The sequence below is a fragment of the Trachymyrmex septentrionalis genome, unplaced genomic scaffold, assembly GCF_001594115.1.
Source record: "Trachymyrmex septentrionalis isolate Tsep2-gDNA-1 unplaced genomic scaffold, Tsep1.0 scaffold9, whole genome shotgun sequence".
Taxonomy (NCBI): domain Eukaryota; kingdom Metazoa; phylum Arthropoda; class Insecta; order Hymenoptera; family Formicidae; genus Trachymyrmex; species Trachymyrmex septentrionalis.
This window is the reverse complement of record NW_017306091.1, coordinates 3,014,741-3,020,345: the sequence shown is the minus strand read 5'-3', so window position 1 is coordinate 3,020,345 and position 5,605 is coordinate 3,014,741. Positions and strand designations below refer to the sequence as shown.

The following is a 5,605-nucleotide window of genomic DNA, read 5'->3' as shown; positions in this document are numbered from 1 at the left end:
AAGAGTCGTGTTAAAGAAACTAAAAAAAATTTAGTGAGTAATCATTGACTGATAAATCAATAGTATTTTGATTTATATATATATATATATATATGTATATATATATATATGTGTGGGTGTGTGTGATGATATATTAATTTCTATTCCTCGATCTTTTACATTAAATCTCATTGATAAATCATTTCTGGAATGTATTGTTACATTCGTGTATCAACTTTAACGTTAAGCCTAATCCTTTCTATCAAATACTTTTTTTCGATATACAGGCAGGATAACTATAATCTAGAGAAATAACTAATTTAAGGAATTATCGCGAAACTGAAGGTAATTAATTCTGTACACACTGTTAGATTAAAGGAGCAATATTAACGCAATTTTTTTACTTAAAAATACTTTGTTATTTTTAACTTTCATGTGTTAAAATGTAAATCAATCTATTTCTGTGATTAGTTTAAATATAAACAACATTCATATTATCGTATGTATTTAGTAAAGAAAAAACTAAATTTGAGTCAAATTTAACACATTTTCTGAAATTAAATTATTGAACTCCATTGTTTTAATTAAATTAACAACATATTAAATAGAAGCAGTGCCAATCTATAAAAATGACTCAAATTAAAAATAACTCAAATTGGCTACCATTTGACATTACGAATTTAACAGTATATAGCGGTAAAGTAATCGATTGCTAATAAATACAAACGTACAACAGTGATAATTAATTAAAGTTTCTTCCAGAGTGTTACAAAAAGTTATTATTCATATTTATATTCATACACACACGCACACACACACTCACTCACACACATAATATGACTTTTATAATTGAAATCTTACATGAAAATTCTCTACATCATTAAATTCATATAATGTCAAATTATATCCAAATTAAGTTATTTTTAATCATTTCTATAGATCGCCATTATTATACTTAATATATCGTTAATTTAACTAAAGTAATAGAGTTGAACAATTTAATTTAGAAAATTAAATTGACTCGAATCTAGTTTATAATTTACTAAATGCATGTGTTATTATGAAATTGATCACAAAATTGATTGATTTACATTTTGGTACACGGGGAAAGTTGAAAACAAAGAGTTATTTTTAATTCAAAATATTAGGTTATTATTGCTTCTTTGATATCGAAGTGTATTTGAAATTAATTGATGGATATGATTTCGTTATCCGTATATCCTTGAAGAAGAATCCATCCCAAATTGATATGAAATCTCCTATTAAATGTCGATCATGTAGTGTTAGGGGAGAGAATTTATATACTTTAAAACCAATTTGCTTTATAAAGTACATTTTAATACGTACGTTATTATCTATATATTTTATCTAAAAAAATTAAAAAGTACTCTTTTAGTTCCGACGCGTTGCGAAAAAATTTCGTCTTTTTTTTTTATCAAAAAGGATCATACGCTATTAAATATCAAAAGAGCAATGATAATCTAATCTCTCAAGTTAAATAACAATTTGTTATTTCAATTTCCACGTGTGTCAAAATGTAAATCAATCCATTTCTGCGGTTAGTTTCAAAGTAAACATCGTTCATATTAAATACGTATGCATTTAGTAAATAATAAACTAAAGTTCAGTCAAATTTAATACATTTTCTTCCGTTAAATTGTTTAACTCTATTGTTCCAGTCAAATTAACAATACATTGGGTATGAGCAATTGCGACCGATAAATGATTAAAAATAACTCAAATTGGATATAATTTGACACTATGAATTTAACAGGGTACATCAAATAAGAGAGAGAGAGAGAGAGAGAGAGAGAGAGAGAGAGAGAGAGAGAGAGAGAAAGAGAGAGAAGAGTCTGACAATGATAAGTGTTAGATTCACACTTGAAATTAGCTCTGTCTGTCTTATTAGTATAAAACACAGCTGACGCGAATGTGCATATATGCATGTGAGTTAAATCTACGTAAAAGCTTTCGAAGATAGGCAGTAACGATATTATTTTCGCCTCGAATGACGAACCCGAGACGTGGCGCTTACATTATTCAATTCGAATGTAAACAATTAATATCCAGTCGTGCGTTTTTAATTGAATATTCCCCTTTTGTTGTACATTTTAATTGGTGCGCGTTCGAAAATTTCGGCCTGTGGTTACACGAAACGGAGCCAATTCCATGCCCTTTGTCAGAGGTTCCTTTTAACCTTTGACCTTCACAACGGTGTTATATAGCGGTAGTAATATATACGTATTCGCGCGCGACTTGCGGCGCGATGCCCTCGTTCCGCGACACGGAAGGCAGGATCCCGTGGTTTCGAATGCATTAACATCGGAGGGCGGGCTTGAAAAAGCGTTGCAGTCTGCTTTTACACTCGCGTTTCCGTAGCTTGATAACTTAGTTTAAAACTACTTCGTGTAACTTACAAAAGGGCTCAGGTCTCACTGCTCCATTGTACATTTCACCCTGTCGACATCGCGATTTTCCACGCGTGCGGTTGAATGCAACGAATGTAGAATCAAAAATCAATGGGCGCGTGTTAAATTTCTAACGCATTTCCATTTCTGACTTTTATAATTATAATTAATATAATAAAAAAATAATTATATAATTACTTAGTTGCTTAGAATCATTATTAAGTTTTTAATTTTTTTTTTACTTTTCCTCATTATCCGAAATTTACATCTGTACATTTACTTTTCAATTTAATCGCATCCTAATTATATAATTAAGCATTATAATAATTTAATTATTTACGCCATTTAACGATTATTTTTATTATTGTATTTGTTAATTTTATTGCCATTCCTTAAAGCGAATAATATATTCGCATATTTTATTCGGACACCTTAACGTAATTTTATCGTCGACAGATGTTGCTCTAATAAAATTTCTACCCTGCGTACAGCCGAGTTAAGTCTTCCAATTACATCTAGCATTCGCGGAATACTAGAGCTGAATGCTTAATGAGAAAGCGACCTGAATTTGTCGCATTTATTTAAACTGAGAAATATATATTAAACGCGCGATTTATACGTTACACTTAATTTACACAAACAGATTTGAGCCCGGAAAATATCAGGCGCAATACCGGACACGTCGTGCCGCGAATCTTTCTTCGTGTCTAAACATAAACCATGACGCCGAAATTCTTCACGAGTTTCTGCAATCGAACGTACAGAAAGTTGGTTTGAAAAGTGATAGTCCACGCATCTGTCAAGCGCATGGATAACAATTCACGTGCAACGCCTTTGGGGTTGTCTTTCCAATGAACGGACTATTCATTTAAAGTTTTGGCTCTAATTCAAAAACTAATCTATCTGGATTTCGCGAGTAAATATTTGTATTTTTTATTTTCGTCTTCTCAGTGGAAAATACTATCCGCCATGGCACCTGAAATAATTCTACGACCGAGACGCTGACAAATGAGAAACTCGAATTTTTATGAGCAGTAAAACGTGATCACACGTAGCGACAATAAAATGCACATAATAACAAAAGTAATAGCAGTGATATCAGTAAGGATAATTCTATGTTTATTAGCCTACTTTTTTATAAATATAAGTATACTGTAGAGATATTATTACGTGTATTACAAATTATTACATATATGTTATTATTAAGTAATTGAATTTGGGCACGTAATAAATTAACGCGCAATAAATATCGTTACGTAAATTTTCTCTTCTTCTTTGCTCTCTTAACTAACTCTTGATTCATTTGTAAATTATACTCGGGAATACATTTACAAAAAAAAATCTAACACCTTCTGGCGTTCAACACCGTAAGTGTAGAAAGGACACCATTTTTTTTTCTTCGCCGCTCATTTCGTAAATGCTACCATCTCTGCTTTTCATGCGCCACGTTGTACAGCTACGTTCTTGAATTGCGTAAATTCCAAGTACAAGTAACAACTGCCGTGAATGGAAAGCTCCACTCTTACTGGAAATCTTTTTTTTATGTACGCATTTACAAAGTGCTTTTCAACAGGTTGTCGATTCAATTGTCTATTATTTCGGTTTCAAATTATCAAAGGAGACAGCACGGGTTTCTAGTGTGCAAGTATAATACTATTTCGTTATTTTGGAAATTTGACTCGATTTTGTAAAGCTTTGGCGTTTACGTGCACTTATGAAACACAAGCCTTACAAAAAGTATTTCCATTTTTATTTTAGCTGTTGGAAAAAAAGCGGAAAAAGTTTACTTTATGAGTTTACTTTATTGGCGCGGGAATCGAATTTATTTTTGTTTCAACATGTATATTTGAATTTTATATACGATTTATATAATCTTATATAATTTATATAAGATAAATCGCAAGAAATTTTGTAAATTCTATGTCGTGAGACGATAGAAATGTAGTAGTTGTTATTTGTCTAAAATCAAATATGCTGGGAGATACTAAATAATGTTATTTTTTCACAAAAATGTTCCATCGGAAGAAATTCCATCGGAAGACGCCTAAAATCGTCCGTCTGATATTTTTCTACTACTTTTATAATATCGATCATCGGATAGTAATCGGCTTTTGATATGAGATACGATGAATTAAAACATTTTAACGGAGACTGCATAATATTATTACACGTATGAAAATCGTGAATTTCAATTTTAAGAGTGAAATCTTAAATTATGAAATAATGCAAAGCCGAAATTGGAAATAATAATTTAATACTGTTCAAACAATTTACAATTATTCTTAATGAAGAAGTTGACAACAAAATTGGAAAATATTTGAAAAGTGAAAATTTGTAGATTTTTCTTAGAATAAATAAATTTATTGAAATTATTTGTATTAAAATTTATCGCTGAAGAAAATCTGTAAACTCCACTTAAAACATTTTTTCAAATATCTATTAATATCAGAATAACAAATTTATCCTATCGCTATTAACTTTTACAATATAAACGGGTACTTTTTAATCTCTCTTTCGTTTATGAATATTACACGCGCAATCCTTTATGAATATTACACGCACACAGTACATACAAAAATTATTGATATACATTTACTATTCATGAATGGAACGACTCAACAACTCGTCATCTTCAGAAGTGTGCTCTATTTCGAGGCGAATGAATAGAACATTGTGCAGAAAATTTCGTTGTATCGTATTTTAGACTATTGTTGTCTTTTCGCGATGATTAAAGCGGGGAAAAATAGAGAGGATGGAATCAACAACCTGTTGAAACATATTTTTCAATATGCGTTTATATAAATTCCTTTCGTCAACCCTTTCATGCCTGTCAGAGAAAGAATCTAGATTTAATCGGGTAAATGAGTTCTGGAAACTAAGAAGAATGTCTGCCGTAAATATACCACTGAATTAACCATATCGAACGTACGCATCAGAAAATCCTGCTCTATCGAGTATACCACAAAGATACTTAAATTGTAACCCGTAATCCAGGATGCTATCGATTTAGGGATCCGCTTTGCGTGACATAGAAGTAAACCGTGACTTTCACGGTTGCTCTATGAATATGCATCGCTTAATTATAACTCTACTCGGCGCGTTTGTAAGCGATTTTCTTCTGTAGTCAGACCGGAATTTTAAACAGCTTCGTCGTGTGTGAAAACGCTCGATCGTATCTCACTGAAAATTCAAGGGCTCGTGCTAAGTATTTGCTATTA

General features: G+C 31.2%; 1 protein-coding gene across 2 annotated transcripts in view; it reads left to right on the top strand.

Annotated features, from left to right (window-relative positions):
• LOC108755700 (diacylglycerol kinase 1) overlaps nt 1–5,605 on the top strand; it is a 97,495-nt gene that overhangs the window by 924 nt on the left and 90,966 nt on the right. The window lies entirely within an intron of this gene.